At 44.2% G+C, this 24019-nt stretch overlaps 1 protein-coding gene across 2 annotated transcripts in view; it reads left to right on the forward strand.

Annotated features, from left to right (window-relative positions):
* The first annotated feature begins 23612 nt into the window (after positions 1-23612).
* Positions 23613-24019, forward strand: part of PLXNB3 (plexin B3) — a 171812-nt gene continuing 171405 nt past the window's right edge. For both annotated transcript variants that reach the window (XM_030194078.1, XM_030194080.1), the window contains exon 1: positions 23613-23748. The gene's annotated coding sequence lies outside the window, so the exon portion shown is untranslated. The remainder of the gene's footprint in view (positions 23749-24019) is intronic.

Consider the following 24019-nt stretch of genomic DNA (forward strand, 5'->3'; position numbering starts at 1 on the left):
AGACCAGGCGATCCTCACATCCACCAGAACCCAGCTATCTACATGCATAATAATTGAATCACCAACTACAACAGCCATCCTAACCCTTCCCTTTTGGGCAGAAGCTCCTGGAGACACATTGTCCGTAGTGATGACATGGACAAAGATGGGAGACCGTAGTTTCTTGGGGGACTGGAAATAGCCCTGGAATCGCTGAACTTAATACGTCTATGGAATGTGAAGAAAGTACTATAACTTGTACTGTTATTTGAATATTTTCTTCCTGTTATTGCCTATATATATATATCCAGATTGATCTTGCACATGGTCTTCTTCAAAAATGTGGTAAATAAATCCTAATAATATTACATTATAAAATTTGTACCTGAATATTTGTAAACCGCTTTGAATGTAGTTGCAAAAACCTCAGAAAGGCGGTATATCAAATTCCATTTCTCTTTCCCTATTTCAGATTGTACATGGAATGTTGCTATTCCACTAGCAACATTCCATGTAGAAGCCTGCCCTTGCAGATCAGCAACGCGGCCGCGCAGGCTTCTGGAGACACACGTACGTGCAGGACATCAGACTCACAAAAACAGAAGCCTGCGCGGCCACATTGCTGATCTGCAAGGGCAGGCTTCTACACGGAATGTTGCTAGTGGTTAGTGCAGCGGACTCTGATTCTGGGGAACTGGGTTCAATTCCCACTGCAGCTCCTTGTGACTCTGGGCAAGTCACTTAACCCTCCATTGCCCCTGGTACAAAATAAGTACCTGAATATATGTAAACCGCTTTGAATGTAGTTGCAAAAACCTCAGAAAGGCGGTATATCAAGTCCCATTTCCCTTTCCCTTATATTCTGCAATGAAGGGGCTCTTCTAGCAAACTCCAGTAAGCACTAATGCATGCACACCTGCAGCTTAAAATGGCGTTCCGCAGAACATGCTGAATCAGCCTGCAGTACTTCTGACATGTGCGCATGCTACCGGTGTGCTGAAAAACTAAAATTCATTTTTTTTTTGCCATGGGGCTTGCCTGGGGGGGTGGAGAGTGGGCATGTCTGAGGTCTGTTGACTATCTCTTTAAAAGTTTGTTTATGATAATACACTGAATAAAACACGAGTTATAAATATTGGAGTTTCATATAAAAGTTTATTGTTAATAGTTATGCAACTGCACAGTAATTATACATGTACACATTATAGATATAGGAGAAGACAAGAAGGAAGGGATAGGGGAAAAAAGTTTGGAAAACATTGATGATGGACATTTCAGGTTTAGTAATATGTACTAGACTTTGCTGTTATATGATTTATATTGACTGAGATGGAATTGTATACCATGTGACCTCATCAATAAAAAATTGTTGAAACATAAAAGTTTGTTTATGTTGATTGGTTGTTGACGTTTTTAACGTCTTTATTTCTCGCACGCCATCTTGAAGCCTGTATGTGAAGTGAAAGAATAAAAGTGTAGCTCTTCCTCCTGATGCAGCTTATTGCGAAACTAGCGGCCCTTGACGGGGTTTTGGAGAACTGTGCTGACTGATATGGATATCGGATACTAGACGCATTGGAACTGATTCTACAGACTGGTTATTTTTATTTTTTTCTGTGCACAGATTTTTGTTAGGAACAATTGCCAATTGTGGGATCATTGCAGTTAGCTGATTGTGACTTTGAAGGTGGTTAGTTGGAATGGGTTTTTTTTTTTTGAGCAGTAGGATTTTCTCCGTTGAGTTTTTTTCTCTGCTCTTTTTTTCTGGGTGTTTACTGAGACCAGTGATTATAACGGACTCCTGCTTGGGGCTATGAAATTTGACTTAGGGCATCCTATGGAGAGTTGAGGTCCCCTTTTGTTTCTTATTTTGAGCCTTGATGTTTGCTAACCATAATCTCCCTCAATCAACATTAGCACATGGCCATTAAATCAGAAAATGGAAAGTCGGCCATTTTCTGGCAGCAACATAAAGTGGCCTTAGCCTGTGGAAAATACCCTCATAAGAGCACGCAAAGGCCACTGTTTGCCACACCTTAGTAAACGGACCCCTTCACTTTTCTTTAGCCTAATTGAAGATGGAAGAGCATTCTACGTCATGGCTGCTTGATATGAAAAAGAAGATGATAGTTGTTTTTGATATCTAACTTTGGGGCCCTTTTACCAAGCTATGGTAAAAAGTGGCCTGCGGTAGGGTGGGTGCATGAAAATTGCCACGTGCCAAGGATACTTTTACCACAGCAGGAATTTCCATGATTTGAAATAGAAATCATAAATGGCCATAAGTACATAAGCACCGCCATACCAGGAAAAGACCAAGGGTTCATCAAGCCCAGCATTCTGTCTCCGACAGTGGCCAATCCAGGCTTCAAGAACCTGGCAAACCCCCCCCCCCAAAAAAAAAAAACCCCTTAATTCTTAATAATGTTCAATGGACTTTTCTCTCAGGAATCTGTCCAAACCCCCTTTAAATTCCGTAAGGCCAGCTGCTGTTACTACATTTTCCGGCAACGAGTTCCAGAGTCTAACTACACGCTGAGTAAAGAAAAACTTTCTCCATGTGCTAATAAAAATACTGATGAATGGCGATTTACTGCACAAACCCAGCGGTAATTGGACAGCATGCACCAATGGCTGATTACTGCCAGGCACGCCTACTCTCCACCCCCTGTGCTAGAAAATAGAAAAATATTTTCTGGCGAGAGAAATGCCGCACGGCAAACGCAGAACTACCACAGGGTCCCACAGTGCTGCTTTGCCGTGTGCTACCCATGTGGTATCACACCTTTGTAAAAGGAACCCTTTGTGCACTGTTGGAAAATATAAAAGCATCTGCTTTCAAAGATAATGGCGTGTGAGTGACTGCCTTTTAAAGACAGAAAATGATCCACCATACAGAAAGGTGCAACCCCATACAACATTTTAAATCAGGGGTCCTCAAATCCAGTCCTCGAGGCCCACAACTCAGCCTCGTTTTCAGGATTTCAACAATTAATATGTATGCATAGGAGCAATATTGAACAAATTCCTTGGTTGCGTCCAGGGAGAAGTAATTTCTGTTGGGTTCAGCACCCCTAATAATTTTGAAAAGTTGACTCCTATGTATGTATGAGACTTAAAGGGTGAGGCAAAAAAAAAAGTAACCCCCCCCCCCCCCCCAGAGTTTTTTGCTGTTTTCTCAGTAACCATTTGGAATTTAAACATTATATTTTTTACAGTTTTATTTGTTGTTACTATCTACGTTTAGGTGCTGAGTGGAATGAGATTATCTTTAAACATGGCAAACTTACAGACTTTTTAGCGTGACCACCTAGTGATTTGTGCATGTTCAAAAATGTTTGCACTGTAAAACTACCATAATATGGGAAAAGAAAACAAAAACCCTGGAATACCAGCTTATTGTTAATGACCTCACAGTGCTGAAGACTCTTGTCTGGGGAGTAATGTTGGAGGCCTATCACAAGCTCCACCCAAAGCTGCAAACAATCGCCAAACTCAAGGAAATGCTGCAAATGATCTGGGACAGTCTGCCACAGGGACCAATCTACAAGGCTGTTAAGAACTTCCAAAGCAACTGAGGGCCTGTGTTAAAGCTGGGGGTGGACACTGAGCATTCACAGTGAGTGCAAAATTCTGACACATTGTTAATTGTATCGTTTGAATGATGTTATTTTGCTGTGTTTTAGCTCAAACATCTTTAAAGCACATGAATTGCTAGGTAGTTATGCCAAAATATCAGTAACATCAATATAGCTTAAGATAATTTATGTTGTTTAATAGTACTGTATTTTCGTATATATAACTCGCACACATGTATACATCACACTTATTGCAATAAAACATAAAATTATATATTACTCCTATTAAAAAGCACTGACGATTTTGTAAATAAATCCATGTATAACCTGCACTTGTGTATAAACCTGCCCCTCTTCCAACAAAAATTGTAAAATCATATATAACGTGCAGGTTATTTATATACATTAAAAAAACCTTATCTTAAAAAAAGCATCTGGCTTCTCCTACATAAGCGCAAAACTATGGAATGGCCTCCCAAAAGCTGTGAAAACAATCCACGACCACCTGAACTTCAGGAAATCACTAAAAACCAACCTCTTCAAAATGGCTTACCCTAACGACCCCACGTAAACCTCTTCATCCAGCAACATAGCAAGACTACAGTCGTACTGGACAACACACAATCTTCATCCCTTCCGACCCTCCACTTGTACCTCATGAAAATTGCAGCGTGTCCATTTTGGGTCTCAGACCTTACTGGCAGTCATTGATCTAGCAATAAGGTCTCCCGCGGTAACTGGGCGGTAATGGTCTACATGCGTAGAATGATGATTACTGCCCATGCCCCAGAAAATAACAACTGTTTCTATGAGTCTGACGCCCTGCACATATGTGCAGACGTCAGACTCACAGAAACAGAAGCCTGCGCGGCCGCATTGCTGATCTGCAAGGGCAGGCTTCTACACAGAATGTTGCTAGTGGAGGAGTAGCCTAGCGGTTAGTGCAGCGGACTCTGGTTCTGGGGAACTGGGTTCAATTCCCACTGTAGCTCCTTGTGACTCTGGGCAAGTCATTTAACCCTCCATTGCCCCTGGTACAAAATAAGTACCTGAATATATGTAAACCTACTTTGAATGTGGTTGCAAAATACCACAGAAAGGCGGTATATCAAGTCCCATTTCCCTTTGTCAGTTGCAAACCTTGTGTATGGTGAAGCAAGATGGAAGAATGGCGTCTGGAGTTAGGGTGCAGATAAGACTGACTTATCTAATGAACAGAGTTCCCAGGGAGGGATGAAGGGAGAGATACTGAGAGCTGCAAAATGAATGCACTTGTAGCTCAGTAAGAGAAGTTTGAAATGTATACGGAAACAGATAGACCGCCAACAGAACCAGCCTTACGCTAAGTGGATTAGGTGTCCACCTTTAGGGCAGTGGCAGTGTGACACGGGCACAACTAGTAAGACAGAGCAGGCACTTGCGTCAGTGCAGGGCAGAGCCTTTCAGCACCACATGTGCTCAAGGCTTGACATGCCCTGATCCCTTCAATAATAATAATAATAATAATAATAATAATAATAATAATAAACAATAGACATCTTCACCCAATAAGCTCAAGAATGGTTTACAAAAGAACAATTAAAGATAATTACCCTAAATATTTACCAAATAACCAGGTCTAACATTTTACAAAACCACAGGTAATTTGTCTGAGTTCTAAGATTGAAAGAAAGAGAGCTCTATTCTTGAGGAGTGACTGCACTAAAAAGTCTTTTACTTGCGAGGAAAGCTAAATTGAAGTCAGCGATAACATTTAAAGTTTATTAAAGTGAACGGAAAGATTGGATACTGAAGTAGGACAAATCTTCAGAAGTGTGGTATTGAGGACAATTACCATACAGAATTTTAAATACAAAACAGAATATCTTTAAATCTATTCTAGTGACCACAGGCAGCTTAGGGGAGTTACCCTATCACTTTTCATTTTCTGTAATATCATATTAGCTGCTGTATTCTGTAGTAATTGTAGACAAGATAGTAATACTTTAGAAATTCCCTAGTACAGAGAACTACAATAATCCAGACGTGAACAAAATTAGTCTATAGACCAGCTCAAGAGAAAAACGAACGGATCTGACACAAGAAACGCAACAACAAAAAAAAAACCTGAAGAAAAAATATGGTTGACTTGGGACCTACCACCCAATGCAGAGTCCAACCAGACTCCCAAGCTATGGACCGTTGTTTGCAGGGGAATAGTCTTACCCTCAAACAAACAATTGTTGGCAAGTAATGAAAATTTCTTACCACTAACCCATAGTAATGAAATCCTATCGGAATTTAACCTAGGTCAAACGTCCACTGAGATATATATTGTTAGCTATTAGTCATTATTTTATAGGTATCCTCCACTGTATTAGTAACTGGAAATATTATTTGTACGTCGTTGGCATAAATGTAATAATTCAAACCCAACAAACTAAGCTGCATTAAAGAGGCCAGGTGCAATGATTAGTACATGGTTTCCCTGCACACTGAGGCCACTTTTAGCAGAGCTGTGAAATGACCGCATTTTCCAGCTTTCCCCATTAATGGCCAGGTGCTAATTTTCCAAATAGCATCTGGCCATTAGCATGTGAGCTCTCAGGGATACCTATTTATAGGTGCAACGGACTCATGCACCAATCATGTGCTAATTGGTTGGAGGTGGTTATATTCAGAATGGAGGAGTTGTTTAATTGGATAGTTTTATTAGTGGTGTTACTGTACCAGATACGTAAGTATTTAATTTTTTGTGGTTCCCAGGTGAAGAGAAATGGAGAGACATGATACTTAAGAACATAAGGGGAAAAAGGCATGACTGCTGATTTGCTCCAATTGATTTTGTATCCAGAAATTTTTGATAAGGAGTTTATGCGAGGAGTGGCCTAGTGGTTAGAGCACCTGTCTTGCAATCCAGAGATGGCTGGTTCAAATCCCAGTACTGCTCCTTGTGATCTTGGGCAAGTCACTTAACCCTCCATTGCCTCAGGTACAAACTTAGATTGTGAGCCCTCCTGGGACAGAGAAATATCCAGAGTACCTGAATGTAACTCACCTTCAGCTACTACTGAAAAAGATTGAAAACTCCCTCTACTATGATAGGGCAGATGACACCCTGTTTGAACTTTGATGTTTTGTGGTAGCGATATAGAGCAGTCCATTAAATATTTATTGAAAACTATGGGGCCCTTTTACTAAACTGTGTAATCGCCTATGCCAGGGGCATAGCCAGACCTCACGGTAGGAAGGGGCCAGAGCCTGAGGTTGGGGGCACATTTTGAGTGCCGCCATGCCTCACCTCCTCGCCCCCCCCCCCGCCACTTCCCCTTACAAACAAATACCTTTGCTGGCAGGGGTCTCAGTTTCACGTAAAGGAGCGTCAGCGTGCAGAGGAGGAGCAAGAAGAGAGAAGAGCAGGGCAGCAAATGCGGCTGCACCGGAGACTGGCGCTGAAGAAGACTTCAGCTAGCAGGGGTTGGGGATCCCCGCCAGCCAAACCAGGGGCCTGGACAAAATTTGCGGGAGCCCAGGCCTCCATAGCTACGCCCCTGGCCTACGCATGCCCAACGCGTGCCAATTCTGAGTTACCGCCGGGCTACCATGTGGCCCTTGTGGTAATTTCATTTTTGGTGCGCGTCCGCTACGCGTTTCCAAAAAATATTTTTTATTTTCTGGTGCGCGTCAGCTACAAGCGCCAAGTGACATTTGATATGCGTAGGTCATTACCACTCAGTTACCGTGTGAGACTTTACCACTAGGTCAATGGCACGCGGTAAGGTCTCACTTTGCCACACGTCTATTTTTGGCAAAAATGTTTAAAAAGGCATTTTTTTACATGTGCACTGAAAAATGATTCTGCGCGTGCCCAAAACCCGCGCCTACACTACCACAAGCCATTTTTCAGTGCACCTCATCACCTCTCACTTAAGACTACTGCAACTTGCTTCTCACAGGTCTCCCACTTAGCCATCTCTCCTCTTCAATCTGTTCAAAATTCTGCTACACGACTAATATTCCGCCAGTGTCCTTATGCTATTAACCCTCTCCTCAAGTCACTTCACTGGCTTCCTATCCATTTCCGCATACAGTTCAAACTCCTCTTATTAACCTATAAGTGCATTCTCTCTGCAGCTCCTCAGTACCTCTCCACTCTCATCGCTCCCTACATTCCTCCCTGGAAACTCCATTCACTGGGTAAATTTATCTGCACCCTTCTCCTCCACCGCTAACTCCAGACTCCGTTCCTTTTATCTTGCTGCACCATATGCCTGAAATAGACTTCCTGAGTCGGTACTTCAAGCTCCATCTCTGGCTGTCTTCAAATCTAGGCTAAAAGCCCACCTTTTTGATGCAGCTTTTAACTCCTAACCCTTATTCACTTGTTCAGAACCCTTATTTTATCATCCTCACTTTAATATTCCCTTATCTCTTGTTTGTCCTGTTTGTCTGTCCTAATTAGACTGTAAGCTTTGTCGCGCAGGGACTGTCTCTTCATGTTCAAGTATACAGCGCTGTGTATGTCTAGTAGCGCTTTAGAAATGATAAGTAGTAGTAGTACCTTAGTAAAAGGACCCCTATCTGTGGTTTAAGGTTAGTAAAGACATTCAGATAGAAGGCTGTATCAACATGGGCATTACAAAAATAAAAGTCCTGATCCCTTGTTAAAACTAACCACAATAAAAACAGTAAAACCCAATCCACAGTGACTATATTAACCCATAGATGTAATGGTCTAACTGAGAGGTTCTCAACACATGGTACAAGTACCCCAAGGGGTCTTCTCTGCAGGATATATGCAGTACCCGGTCCTTAACTACATCTGGCTCCCACCCTGGCTGCTGCTGCTTCTCCAGACCAACAGCAGCAAACAAGCTAAAGCAGCCCTAGTGCTGCAATCTTCATATGAATGCTGTTGGCTCAGCTGGTTTTCTGCCTCAGAACAAGGAAGTTGACCTCATAGGGGAACTGGCAGAACAAGTAAAGCAGCCAAGAGAATGTTTTACAAGTATAAGTTAAAACCCCTGATGACGCATCCAGCGAAACACAGATTTGTGTAGGGGTTTGGTGGTGGTTTCAAGAGGCAGATATTTATGTGATTTTTGTTGAAGAACTGAACCGAGGGAAAAGTGGACTGGTCGTTGCAGAAATAAGAACATTGCATTAGACAAAACGTTATTTGAGATTTGGATACAGCGTTTGGAGATACATGTGGGAATCACAAACACTGGAATAAAAGCGCTGGAGATAAGTGGACATTGGTGTATAGCAATTGAGATATGATGGACACTTATTAAGGGTCAATATATGGAATCATCGCTAAGAAATAAAACCAGTGTGTGTTATATGTATTTGAATAATGGAATATTCTTATAGTAATAGATATTAGACGAATTATAGGTTAAAAAAATGTTGGGATGTTGGTACCCATATGTTTGAATGGAGGAATGAACGGTGAGGATGAGATGGTGTGATGGGTTAATATTAGTTAGGAGATATATATATATAAATATATATATATATATATATTATTTATTTATTTATATCCCACATTTTCCCACCTATTTGCAGGCTCAGTGTGACTTACAGAGTTTTGTTATGACATATTCAATTCGGGGTTTCAGATACAGTTAGAAGTGTACAAAGATAAAGTAAGGGAAGAGAGAAGGAAGGTGTTATGCAGGATAGTATAGGAGGTGGGCATTACTAACTGGGGGGGTTGGTGAGGTAGTTTTGTAGGGTTAAGGGTTCTCTTTGTAGGCCTTGTTGAAGAGGTGTGTCTTCAGAGATTTGCGAAAGTTAGTTATTTCGTCAATGGCCCTGAGGGCTGTAGGTAATGCATTCCACAGCTGCGTGCTCATGTAGGAGACGGTGGTGGCATGTGTCAGCTTGTATTTTAGTCCTTTACAGCTGTGGAAGTATAGATCAAGAAATTTGCGGGCTGATCTTATGGCGTTTCTGGGAGCCAGATCCACGAGGTTTAGCATTTAGATTGGGGCATCTGCGTGGATGATTTTGTGTACAATCGTGCAGATCTTGAATGCAATGCGTTCCTTGAGTGGGAGCCAGTGAAGTTTCTCTCTAAGGGGTTTTGCACTTTCGTATTTAGTTTTTCCAAATATGAGTCTGGCTGTGGTATTCTGGGCTGTTTGGAGTTTTTTGATATTCTGTTCTTTGCAGCCAGTGTATAGTGCGTTGCAGTAGTCCAGATGACTTATTACCATTGACTGTACCAAGGTACGGAAGATGTATGTCGGGAAGAAAGATTTTACTCTTTTGAGTTTCCACAATATATTAATATTGAGAGTTTTCAATAAAGAAATTTAAGAAAGTTTCTATGAACATTGAGGTAGTTACTTGATGGTTCATAAATTATGTTGTAACTAGATTGAAATAAGGATACTCGGATAAGGATTTATTTGTAATTTTTAGGGGCAGACTGAAAAAAAATCAAGATATTTATAAATGAAAAGAAATCCATACCACAGTGGCTGAAGGTAACCTCTGAAATGTTTCATTGGACTGAACTATTAATTAAAAAATATTCAAATTATTTTATCATCTCATTAACAGTGATGAACTCCCTCCATTACCAGATACTTTGTAAAGTAATGCAAAAGTCAGTCAGAACTTATATAGCAAATCAGCTATACCAAAAGAATTAATTCCCAGAATTCACACAGCGCAAACCCTACTTAAGGAATGCAAATACTCTATTGGTCCCTAAAACAGCATTGCCGTTCTTCCCACTCTGGAAAAGAGGGTGGAGAGGGGGGCATCTTCCATTGCCTCAGCTACCTTTAGATTGTAAGCTCTTTTGGGTAGAGATTTATTGAATTTGAACTCTAAAACTACTGTACACAGCCCTGACCATTATTTGGAAAGTTGAGTTAAAAATCCAAATTGATTATTAGCAATGTCTCATATGGGGTAAAGAAAAGCAAGAAAGTACATATCACCATACTGGGACAGACCAGAAGTCCATCAAGCACTGTATCCTGTTTCCAGCAGTGGCCAATCCAGTTCACATGTGCCTGGCAAGATCCCACAAGAATAAAATAGATTTTATGCTGCTTATCCCAGGAATAAGCTGTGGATTTTCCCAAGTCCATCTTAATAATGGCTTACGGATTTTTCTTTTAGGAACTTACTTGTCCAAACCTTTTTAAAACCCTGCTAAACTAACTGCTTTTACCACATTCTCTGGCAATTAATTCCAGAGTTTAATTACATGTTGAGCAAATAAATATTTTCTTTGATTTGCAGACTATGTAGAAACCACACACTAGCAACCCCCCACCCCCACCAAGCACAGAATAAGTGATCAGAAAATTACAATAGATCTATATAGATTTAAACAAGAGAATTCCATATCGTATGTGCTATGTCTGGTGCGGAAAAGCAGATCTGTGAGGAATTACACTTAGGTGCCCTGCTATAGAACAGCATCTAAGTGTTTCCATGTGAATCTGAAAAGGGGGTGTAACAATGGGAGGCACATGGGTGGGTCACAGGCATTCCCTTAAAATGTACACAGTGTTATAGAATTCAGGGGATCCATGCCAGGATTTACTTCTGGTTTCAGTTGGTGTACATGCTCGCACACAAAGTTGGGCGCAGATTCCCGGGTACCCATCCCGGAGCGCTCTTTGTAGAATACCATTCAGTGCCAATGACTAAATCCAGCCCAAAGTGATCTTTCTCTGAATGTCATGGGGAGGGAAGCTGGAAAAGCTGGGAAGCTTTGCTTTGCCCTGAAGCCTTACCTCCTCTTATCTTGTTCACATCAGGACTGGAAGGAGAGAGAATAGAAGGAGAAGGAGAGTATTAGGGTGCAAAATAATTCTTAATTGCTCTACTTTGTGCCCCTGCCTGCTCCAAGCTCAAGGGCCGAGGCAGAAAGTCCTGAGTTAGAACTGTGTGTTGATGGCTAAGTGCATGGTCGCTAAGGCTAATGTAACACCAAAGTTTTGCTTACTAATACAGTAAGCTAATCATATGCAAGTCTGAAGCGTGAAGAACTTGTGTGCTGATCAGGCCAAGCAAGCTAGACGCATGCATACAAATTTCTACATTGAGGACAGCTAGTATTGTGTGCACCTCCGAGCAAAAGTGCCGGCACACATCTGAGCATGTGCTGGAATGGTATTCTATGGAGAAATAACAGTATCACAAATACAGTGCAATCCGCTTAAGTGCAAGGGTCTGGGACCAAAGAAATGCATGCAGTTAACCAGAGCGTGCACTTAACCGTTGTGACCCAAAGAAGCTTGACATCTGATAAACATATGTACAGTACTGTTTATTATTATACGTACAGTATACAGTCTCCGTTAACTGACGTTAGGCTTACTTGAAGTAATCAGTCATAGTCCTCTGTACACTATTGGGTCTGTGAGTTCCATAGACTACGTCTGCCAGACGGTAAAAACTGTCATAGCACTGACATCCAGTGGCCTCCAGATAGGCCCGCACGGTGTTGAGACTCTCCAGAACTCTTGCAAAAGTGACAGGAGGAGGTTGTTGAATTTCGTCAGCATGTGCCTCGCTGCTCATTTCATCATCATCAGCTGATGTTGCCTGCCTGTAGGCGCATATCTCGACATCAGTGCTGTCGTCAGCTGTTTGTAGATCGTAATCAACAGCTACGTAGCTATGAAACTCCTCTTTAGTAACACCGGCTGGGATGTCAATAACCTGTTCATCTGACGCGTTTGCAACAGCTGCATCTCTTTCGTCCCTCTCCACATCCTTAACAAAGCTTGCCCACTTGTAGCAGTTCACAATGGTTGCCTGTGTAACATGATTCCAGGCTTCTTTCTGCATATGTAGGGAATCCAACAGTGATAGATTACGAGCCAGTTCAACAGCACGTTTATCCTTGCCAGTCTGGCCATCCATAACACTCATCAGACAACGTAGCACAAGAGCCCGATAATGTTGTTTGAAATTGGCTATTATGCCCTGATCCATAGGTTGGATCAGACAGGTAGTGTTTGGTGGCAGGAAGATCACCTTGACATTAGACAGCTTGACGTCATCACTGTGTGCAGCACAATTATCAGAAAGCAACAAAATCTGACGCTTTTGTGCCCGCATTCTAGTGTCTAACTTCTTTAGTCTTTGCTTCCAAATTTCCCCAGTCATCCATGAATTTGCGTTAGCCTCATATGACACAGGAAGTTGCTTAACTTTCTTGAAGCAACAGGGCTGTTTGCTCTTTCCAATGACAAAGGGTTCCAACTTCTCACTCCCATCCATATTGCAGCAAAGGAGGATCGTCAGTCGGTCCTTCGACATTTTACCTCCTGTAGTTTCGGCATGTTTGAATGCAAGTGTTCCATCAGGAATCGCTCGCCAGTAGAGACCGTTTTCATCAGCATTGAAAATGTCACGAGGTGCAAACTCGTTCAAGATGGTAGGAAGAACTGAAACAACCCAATTTTCAGCACCAAAGTCATCAGCGTCTTGTTTTTCACCATGCTGTTTCTTGAAGTTTATGCTGTTCCTCTCCTTCCATCTTTCCAACCATCCAACAGTGGCTTTGAATTCAGTTAGTCCAAGACTTTCAGCTAGTTGATTAGCTTTCTCCATAAGCAGTGGGCCACTGACAGGAAACTGTCTGCTCCTGACTTGAGAAAACCACCGAAGAAGAGCATCTTCTATATCCTCAGCTTTTCCCGCCCGTTTACGTTTCCTGTGCGGATTTGTATTGTTTTGCCAGTCTTCCAGAAGCTGATCTTTCTGCTTCAAGATATGTGAAATTTGACTGGAATTGACACCATATTCTTTAGCAAAAATGCTTGACTTTGTTTGTTTTCTAATTTTTTAAGAACTTCTATTCGTTTAGCCAGTGTTAAAGTCTTACAGTTCCACCGCAACAACGACAATGACAACGACGACCCCAGTGTACACTTTAACAGCATTCTTTCGCGTATTCTGCCTCTGGCAGTTAAAGGGGTGGTAAATTTGAAATCTCGTTGGTTGTCACACGCCAATCGGCTTCCATATTCCGTGCGCGCGCTTATGCGGAGTCTTTCCTGCAGAGGAGCGGTCTTAAACCATGTATATAAGCGAATCTTGCACTTATCAGTGGTGCGCTAAAACGAAGTTTGTCCCCATAGAAATTGATGGCGCCAAAAACAGGACTGAAGTACGGCATGCGGTTAAACAGAGCATGCACTTATCCGACGTGCACTTAAATGGAGTGCACTGTATTTCTTGCACATAAAATATTTGTGATGCCAGTATTTATTTGCAGAACAAAATTTCAGTACATGCACAGATACAATTTTTTTCTGCTTGAACCTGTGCACAGAACCTCCCGTTTGTCTTAAGTTGTGGGTACTCTTAGGCTGACAGGAAAAAGAAGACACAAGCTAAATCCTCACAGATGCTGCTTTAGAAGAATAGTCTTAACCCTCATACTCTTCCTCACACCCAACATTCAAGTTTTTGCATTGTGCTGCTCGTCTGAAGCTGTTCTGCACAGTTTTCTGCGTTGGGGCGGAATAGCTAATAGCCTTGTTACCATTCATTTTAATATGCTGTGCACTGGTGTCTAACTCAGTGGTGTAGCCACGGGGGGGCCTGCCCCTCCAAAAAAATACAGTACCATGAATGGCTGGCAGAGATGCCCAAGCCGCACCAGCCGAAGAGCTCCGCAACCCAAATCTGCCCTGGTATGAGGAAGTTTGTGGGGTGCTTTCCAGCCACTGATTCTAGCACTCCCTACACATGCTCAGTTTGTGCACATGAACTGAGCATGTGCAAAGAGTGCCGACATCAGTGGCTGGAAAGCACCCCACAAACTTCCTCATACCAGGGCAGATTTGGGTTGCGGAGCTCTTCAGCTGCTGCGGCTTAGACATTCCCGCCAGCCATTGGAGCCGACTCTGTGGGTGCTTGAGCACCCCCAATATTAAGAAAGTTCCTTGTATGTGTCCAGGGAGGGATTATTTTCATTGGGTTTAGCACCCCCAATAATTTTGAAAAGTTGGCTCCTATGCCGCCAGCAAAAGTAAACTTTTTAATTGGGGGGGGGGGGGGGGAGGAGAAAACAAAAGAGGAATCGGTGCCCCCCCCAAAAAAACAAATGAGCAGTTGTCTACACCCCTAGTTCTTTTGTTTAGGCTAGCTTCTTTTTCTGCATCGGGCACCCAGAAACGTGCATGCAGGCATCATACTAGCCCTGCATGCTTCCTTCTGCACTAGCTTTCTACATTGGCCCTGCAGTTCCTCTCTCCCTTTCCTCTCTGAGGGGAGAATAGAACAGGAAATAGAGGTCTGTTTTCTGCTGTTTAAGATTCTGGCACCTGCTGAAAAAGTCATCAGGAAGAGCCCTGTGTGATGTGCTTAGTACCAGGAGCATAGCCAGACCTCACAGTGGGAGGGGGGCCAGAGCCCAAGGTTGGGGGCACATTTTGAGTGCCGCCTCGCCTCCTTGCCCCCCCCCCCCCACCGCCTCACCACCTCACAAATACTTTTGCTGGCAGGGGTCCCCAACCCCCGCCAGTGGAAGCCTTCTTCAGCGTGGTCACCGGCGCCCCCTGCTCTTCTTTCTTCTTGCTTCTCCTGTGCACGCTGACGATATGGCCCCCCATAGCTACGCCCCTGCTTAGTATAGACCAGCGTTTGCTCTGCCAAAACTGTCATGCTCTAGTCGACCGATGCTCAGAACTCCAGCACTATAGCCAACAGTGCCCAGGAATAGCACAGTAAGAGCACAGAAAAATAGCTCCCCAATGCTCAACATTAATCGTAGGCAAATAAGAGGGAGGAACATGCCTGGCACATGCGCACAACAGTTTCACAGTAAGTGTGGTTCTTGTGCGGATGCCCCAGACAAACCTGGAAGTGAAGCATACATTGGCGCAGTTCCTCTGCACCTTTAAATATAAGCCTTTCAATTTGTTTTTCCCTGAAGGCTTATATTTAAGCGCAGAAAACAGGCGCCAATGTGTGCTTTCATTTCTGGCTTTGCTCGGACTCGCACACGTGTCTTTCCCTCCCAGCGCTTAGAGGCTTCTGGAGCTTCCTTCTGCTTCCAAATTCAATCAAAACCACCACATTTTAAGAAAAAAATCATGGGAAATCCTCTCTTCAAACACGGACACCAACTCCAAGCTGGCGTTTGGTTTCCAGCGGTAAAAGCATGGGGAGGGAATAGGAAATTACCTCATTAACATCAGTTTGACTACATTTAAATACAATTTGTGCTAATCTTTGGCACACATGGAGGGGCATTTTTGTTATGACATCTAAGTCTGACTTTAAACATTTTTTAAAAAATTTTTATTTGTTACATTTGTATCCCACATTTTCCCTCCTATTTACAGGCTCAATGTGGCTTACAAGTACCGTATCGGTGTTCGCCAATTCCGATATGAACACATACAAGGTGATATTGTGGTAAAATAAGGATCATGTGTTACAGACACATTAGTGGATCTTAGAGAGGAAGGGTTGAGTTATATCCATTACGAGCTTTGGTTTCGTTGTGTTGCAGGTATTCAGGCTTTTATGTTGGGTCGGTGGGGTATGCCTTTTTGAACAGGTTTGTTTTTAGTGATTTCCGGAAATTTAGGTGGTCGTATGTTGTTTTTACGACTTTTGCAAAAAAAATGTCCAAAAACTGGCAAAGAAAAGTTCATTTTCCAAACGTCTATCTTTTGATTTCGAAAGTACTGTTTCTAACAAGGTTTTGTGCTTTGGACATTTTGTTTTTTGATACATTTGCAAAAACAATACAAAACAAAACAAAAGACCAAGTGAAAAACGTAGAAAATCAAGCCATTGGAATGTAGGAGGGGCGTCATTTTTAATAGACTGGTCTCCCAGACATCCCAGGAGCTAAATGGGGCACCCTAGGGTGGCACAGTGGACTTCAAAAACATGCTCCCAGGTACACATCTCACTGTTGTTCCCTTATCTTGTCTGCTGAGCCCCCCAAAACCCACTGCCCACAACTGTAAACCACAACAATAGCTCTTATGGGTGAATGGACACCTATATGTGGGTACAGTGGGTTTCTGGTGAGTTTTGGAGGGCTCACAGATTCCCTCACAAATGTGACAGGTAGAGAGAGATAGGGACCAGAGTCCCCCACGCCATGGTGCACTGCACTAACCACTAGGCCAGGGACCTGCAGGCTGCTCTAATAGACCTGGCTCTAACATCTGAGGCTGTCATAGAGGCTGCTAAATCCTATTTGTATTCACATTTGTGGGGGGTGGGAGGGGGGTCAGTGACCACTGGGGAGTTATTGGGGGGGGGGGGTCACCCCTGATTCCCTCCAGTGGTCATCTGGTTATTTAAGGCACCCTTTTGTGCCTTATTCATTATAAAAACAGGTCTAGCTCAAAGTGTCTTAGTTTTAGTCCTGGACACTTTTGTTCCATTATGGCTGAAAAACATCCAAGTGTTAGGAAAGCCCAGATTCCACCCTTAACATGCCCCTTAGAATGCACTTCTGACGGACTTCATTAAAAAAAATGTCTAAAAATTGGTTTTGAAAATATCAATTTGGATGTTTTTGTGAGAAAAACGTCCAAATGCAGATTTATGCCACTCTTTGGACGATTTTCTCTTTTGAAAATGAGCTCCATGCTGGGGCCCTCTGAACATTCTGCAGAGATTAATGCACCCTACGCCTGGAATAAACTTCCTGAGCCCCTACGTCTTGCCCACCTTTAAATCTAGACTGAAAGCCCACCTCTTTAACATTGCTTTTGACTCGTAACCACTTGTAACCACTCGCCTCCACCTACCCTCCTCTCCCCCTTCCTGTACACATTAATTGATTTGATTTGCTTACTTTATTTTTTGTCTATTAGATTGTAAGCTCTTTGAGCAGGGACTGTCTTTCTTCTATGTTTGTGCAGCGCTGCGTACGCCTTGTAGCGCTATAGAAATGCTAAATAGTAGTAGTAGGTAATCAGCTCTAGCGCTGGCGTTATCTTCTGAGCATCGGCCCATAGATGAACTAGGGTAACTAACGCAAGAATTGGCCATGTTCCATCAACTTTACAACCCAGACAGGGACATTTTAGTAAAACAGGTACAAAGAACACCAGGGGGCACCCTCGCCTAATAATTGTTTCGGAATCACATGACTGCTTTACCAGCAGTTGAGAGAGAGATCCAAGAGAAAAAAAAACAGTCTCACCTACAACTTGTTTGGTAAGTTTAAGGTCCCAGGAGGAAGGGGAGGGAAGCACAGTGCTTCCTGTCTTTCTCTCTGAGCACCCTGGCGTTCTCATCGGCTGGCTTTTACATGCTGACTGGATACACTCTTTTCTCTTTTAGGAATGCATTATCTCTGGCAATACAGGACAGCCTTTGTATTGCTTATCATCAACAAATTCCATTTTATTTTCTTTGTAGCTGTTAGCAGTACTGTCTCCAGTCCTCCCTACACCTCTCATTCACCAGTGAAAGATGATAAATCAAATCAATAAAGTACTTTAAATCCGCCTGTACATTCCTCAGATTATCACTTACGGGCGGGGTGGGGCTGGTTAACCATTAGGCAAACCAGGCAGTTGCCTAAGGCAGCAGCTTCTGGGGTGGTAGTGAGCTGCTGCATTCCAAACAATAGTCCTGACAGCCACACAAGCTCAAAGAACCTTAAGCATCAATTTTTCCTTGCTGGAAGGATGTCCAATTTTCAGATAGCCCATTCATCTGAAAACTGTCCATTATTCCAGCCAGTAAAGACAGTTCCTGCACAAAAGGGTGCCCTAACCAGATGACCAAGGTAGGCCTTGTTGTGTGATTTCTGGAAGTAAGACTTACGCCTATGTTTACTAAGGCGCGTTAGCGTTTTTAACGCGCATAAATGGTTTACGTGCGCTAAACGCTAATGCGCCTGTAGAAATGTACAGGTGCATTAGCTTTTAACGCGCCTTAAATTTAAGGGCATGTTAGAAATGCTAACGCACCTTAGTAAACATACCCCTTATTATGGCATGGTGGGTTTGCTTTATTGGTCCTGTGTGACTAAGGTTTTGTACTCCTTCACATTATGCCCAATACTAGATTTTGGATTTGGATTTAGCTCATGTCATTCTCAATTGTAGCTCACGGGTCCCATGGCCAACAGGAAGATGCTGGACTTCGGAGCTAGGGCTGATTGGGAGCCAAGTGTTAAAGTAGCTCTATATATTTCCTGAATGCTGCAAATATTGTTTTGTTTAATATGTTGTATTACTTTGGTGCATTACTTTAATTTTTCTTTGGAATATAATTTCCTGGGGAGAGTGTTCAATGTGTATATTACCATCTGTAACAGAGTTAGTAGGTGGGGGAGGAGGTAGGTTGTTCAAAAGTGCCCCCACTGTCCCTTTACTGCTACACGGACTGAATGTGTCGCACCCCAAGGATTTTAACTTGGACCACCACACCCCATAGCGCCATTCCCTAGCCATACCCCAGCCCCACCACACTTTAGCCTCCCCAAACGTCTGAGTCACCGACCGCCTATGCAGAGCACCAAAGGAGTTAGTATAAATAGAGAAAAGAAGAGGTCCCAAGTCAGAGATCTGAGGTCCACTGACTGATAGTAGGATAGCCGTGGAGAAGGATCCACCAGAGCATACACTACAAGTGCGATGGAAGAGATAAGGAGAAAATCAAGACAGAACAGAGCCCTAAAATTCAAGTGAGGACAGCGTATGGAGGAGTAGGTGGTGACAGGGGCGTAGCTAGGTGGGGCCACGGGGGCATGGGCTCCCGCAGATTTAGCCCTGGCCCCCCTGCTTTCTCACCCCCCCCCCCCCGCCGACCGTCCCTTCCACGTTCGACCCCCCTCCTGCCGCCGACCCTCCCCCGTCACATTCGACGATGCCTCCCGCCGCCAGGTACCTTTGCCGGCGGGGGTCCCCAACCCCCGCCAGCCAAAGTCCTCTTCAGCACCGGTCTCCAGCGCGTTGCTGATCTGGACTCTGTTTCTGTGAGTCCTGTAGTCTTGCACGTAGGAACGTGCAGGACGTCAGGACTCACAGAAACAGAATCCAGATCAGTGAACGCGCCGGACTTGGAGACCGGCGCTGAAGGGGACTTCAGCTGGCAGGGGTTGGGGACCCCCGTCAGCAAAGGTACCTGGCGGTGGCAGGGGAGCATTAGCGGCGGCAAGTCAAAAGCAGCAGATGAACCGAGAAGGATAGTAACATAGCAACATATTAAAGACCTCATGGTCCATTCAGTCTGCCCAACAAGGTGGCCAGAGCCATATCTGCCACTTCCTTCGTGATCAGATACAGGGTCAGATTAAGTCCAACTGATGCCCTAAGCACAATCCAACGATGGTGCCCCTTGGCCCTTCCATTGTTTAACTGAAAAGACATGTGGAGGCGTATTTTCAAAGCACTTAGACTTACAAAGTTCCACAGGTTACTATGGTACTAATTTTCAGGGCCAGAGCTAGGGTTTCTGGCGCCCTCCTGCAGCCTATTAGTCAGCGCCCCCTACCTATCCAGGGGTGGGATCACTATGGCTCTACCCCTCATAGGAGCCAACTTTTCAAAATTATTGGGGGTGCAAAGTTCAGTGGAAATAACCCCTCCCTGGACACATACAAGGAAATTTCTCAATATTGGGGGTGCTCAAGCACCCACATCACCCCCAGAGTCGGCTCCTATGCTGCCCCTACAGTAGTCACACCCACAGTAGCCACACCCCTTTTACCAGTCATGGCACATATAAACAGGCATCATTGAAAATATTACACCAGTATAGGAGAAGAAAAATAACTTTTTTTCCCCTTATAAATAACTTCTGTAAGCTGTTACAGCTCCAGTATACCCAAAATGACACAAAACAAATTAGCATACAGACCAGGAATTAAAAGAACAGTCTTGCCAAATGTGAAAAAATATATTACCAGAATCTCAGAACCTAACAAACAGATCCCTATTCAGACACTTGGCCTTGCAGTCACACGTGTAGAACAGAGATAGCCTCTCTTCAAATTCTTCAAAAATTAACCTGAAATCCTAAGAAACTGGACTCTGCTTGCAGCACAGAACAGAAAAACAGAAAGAAACACATTGCTATACATTGCAAAATAAGACAGCAGATGTAAATTCTCAAATTGGACATAATCCAAACACTAAAATGAAAATAAAATGATTTTTGTCTACCTTTGTTGTCTGGTGACTTTGTTTTTCTGATCATGTTGGTCCCAGTATCTGATTCTCCTGCTCTCTAACTGTTCTCTTAACTCTGTTTCCAGGTCTTCCTTTCCATTTATTTCTTTACTTTCCTCCTTTCTTCTTCATTTCTTGCCCTACATCCATAAGTAAAAGCTGGGTCTTCCGCAGACTTGACTCGAGGAGGTATAGAGTGGATTCAGCTTCTACCAATTTTCTCCATCCATGTGCAGTTTTTCTCCTCTCTTCCTTTTCCCTCATCTCCATCAGTATGCATCTCCTTCCTCACTCTTCTCTCTCCTCCATCCATATGCATCTCCTTACTCTCTCTTCCCTCTCCTCCATGTCCAGCATTTTTCCTCCCCCTCCATCCAAGTCCAGCATTTCTCCACTCTTCCTTCCATTCATGTTCATCTCACTTCCTCTCTTCCCTCCCCTTCATCCATGTCCAGCATTTCTCCTCTATCCCCTCTCCTCCATCCCATGTGCATCTCCTTCCTCTGTCTTCCATCCCCTCCATCCATGTCCAGCATTTCTTCTCTCTCCCTTCCCCTCAATCCATGTGGATCTCCTCCTCTGTCTTCTCTTCCCTCTATCCATGTCCAGCATTTCTCCTCTCACCCCTTCCCTCCATCCATGTGGATCTCCTTCCTCTATCTTTCCTTCCCTCCATCCCTGTCCAGCATTTCTCCTCTCTCCCCTTCCCTCCTTGTGCATCTCCTTCCTGTCTTCCCTCTCCTCCATCCATGTCCAGAATTTCTCTTGCCCTCCCCTCCATCCATGTCCAGCAACTCTCCTCTCTCCCCTGCCCTATCCTTCATCCATCCATGTCCAGCAACTCTCCTCTCCCCTGCCCTCCCCTCCATTCATCCATGTCCAGCAACTCTCCTCTCCTCTCCCCTGCCCTCCCCTCCATTCATGTCCAGCAACTCTCCTCTCTCCCCTTTTCTCTCCTCCATCCATCCATGTCCAGCAACTGTCCTCTCTCCCCTTTTCTCCCCTCCATCCATCTATCCATCCATGTCCAGAAATTCCCCTCTCGCCCCTGCCCTCCCATCCATGTACAGCGATTCTCCTTTGCCCCTATCATCCCTTCCCATCCATGCCCAGTGATTCTCCTCTGCCCTCTCCTCCCATCTATGTCCAGCAATTCTCCTTTGCCCCTATCATCTCCTCCCATCCATGTCCAGCAATTTCTCCTCTCCTCTGCCCTCCCCTCCCATCCATGTCCAGCGATTCTCCTTTGCCCCTATCGTCCCCTCTCATTCATGTCCAGCGATTCTCCTCTGCCCTCCCCTCCCATCCATGCCCAGCAATTTCTTCTCTCTCCCTTGCCCTCCCCTCTCATCCATGTTCAGCGATTCTCTTCTGCCTTCCCCTCCCATCGATGTCCAGTGATTCTCCTTTACCTTTTCCTGCCCTCCCATCCATGTCGTGACTTGTCCCAGCCCCCACCTGCCCCCTTTTCAGCCCACGAGTTCCGGTTCCAACCCCAGGCCCACCTGCCCACCCTCTTCTCTGGCAACATCCCCCTTTTCGTTCCTACCACCCTGCGGGGTTTAAATCTTTTATTTTACCTCAAGTCGCAGCGACAGTGAAAGCAGCAGGCTTGCCTCTAGCCTTCACATCCCTTTCAGTGTCCCGTCCTCGCGGAAACAGGAAATTACATCAGATGAAGGCAGGACACTGAGAGGGAAGGAAAGGCTAGAGGCGAGCCTGCTGCTTTCACTGCCGCCACTGCAACTTGAGGTAAAATAAAAGATTTAAACCTCCCAGGGCGGCAGGAATGAAAGGAGGGCTGTCGGGGAGCTGGGGGCGGGCAGATGGGATCCGAGAGTTGCCTGCAGCTGGGCTGGAACCGTGAGCCACCCAGGCGGCAGTAAGCGTGGCCTGTGGGGCACCCTCCAGAGGTCGGCACCCTCCTGCCATGCTTACCACACTTACCGGGTTCTGCCGGCCCTGCTAATTTTTGAAAGAGAAAAACGTCTAAAAAGTGGCTTAAAGCAGCATTTGGAGGTAAGAATTGTCTTCATTATGTAAATATATTTAACAGAAAGCATGATGTTTCTTTGGGGGCAGATTGTTCTGGAAAGGGTGATGTTGCAATTCAATGATCAAACTCTTGAGAAGGGATGTGCTTGGACTTGACAGTTAATGGGGGGGGGGGGGGGCAAAACTGAAGATTTGCCTGAGACATCTAATATTGCACTGGCCCTGGCTGTGCTAATGTACCAGTACAATACCTTGCTCGTTGTACTTAGGTTCCTATTGAAGGGAAACCTTTCAGAACCTCTGGGGTTCTTTTACTAAGGCGCGCTGAAAAATGGCTTGCGGTAGTGTAGGCGCAGGTTTTGGGCGTGCATCGATCCATTTTTCATCTCGCCTGTAAAAAAGGTCTTTTTAAAAATTTTTGCTGAAAATGGATGTGCAGCAAAATCAAAATTGCTGTGTGTCCATTTTGGGTCTGCGACCTTACCGCCAGCCATTGACCTAGTGGTAAAGTCTGATGCGGTAACCGGGCGGTAATGACCTATACACGTCAAATGCCTCTTGGCACGCGTCTGATATGCTCATCAAAAATGAAATTACTGCAAGAGCCACGTGGGTAGTCAGGCGGTAACTCCATTTTGGCGCGCATAGACGCTTATGCGGCTTAGTAAAAGGGCCCCTATTTGTCTGGTCATAATGCAGCACAAAAATGTAATAAATGCAGTCTCTGAGGACAGAAATAGATGACTTATAAGGTGAGCCCGGGCCTGGGAAACAACCAAACGAAGAAACAGGTACGGCAGGCTCTGAACGGTTGGAGGCTGAGGGCTTCGGTGCGGTTCCCGTTCTGTCCAGCAGAGGGCAGCTTTAGTTAAGCTTCTCCCCTCCAGCAAGCTGACAAAGGGCTGGGAACAGGCTTGGGTGGATTTATGCATATTGTCCTTCAAGCTAGCTTTCAGCTTTTCTTTCTTGTCTCCTCCTCTCTGTAAGGCTGCTACAGTTTTTTTTTTTCTCTCCTCTCCTTTTTGGTGGATTCTAGCTGCACACTGTTAGTTGCACAGCAAGAAGAGCAGGTAAGAGAAAACACAAACTTCTTTAAAACCTTTTCGGGAAGAAGAAAAAAAAATGTATTCTGGATTTGTAATTCCAAACAACTTTGTTTCCTGCAATAGTTGCCTCTTTTTTTTGTTTGTTTTTTTGCCTACATCCTCTTTGAACTCCGAGCTTTCTTGTTCTCAAAGGTTTCGTCCTGCTCTCCTGACCTAGCTGTAAATATTTAATTTGTCCTTTGTGTCTTAAGCCCGTGTCTTTTGTGTGTGTTTGTTTCCTGGTGAGATCTCTATT

This window comes from Microcaecilia unicolor, chromosome 2, assembly GCF_901765095.1.
Source record: "Microcaecilia unicolor chromosome 2, aMicUni1.1, whole genome shotgun sequence".
NCBI lineage: Eukaryota > Metazoa > Chordata > Amphibia > Gymnophiona > Siphonopidae > Microcaecilia > Microcaecilia unicolor.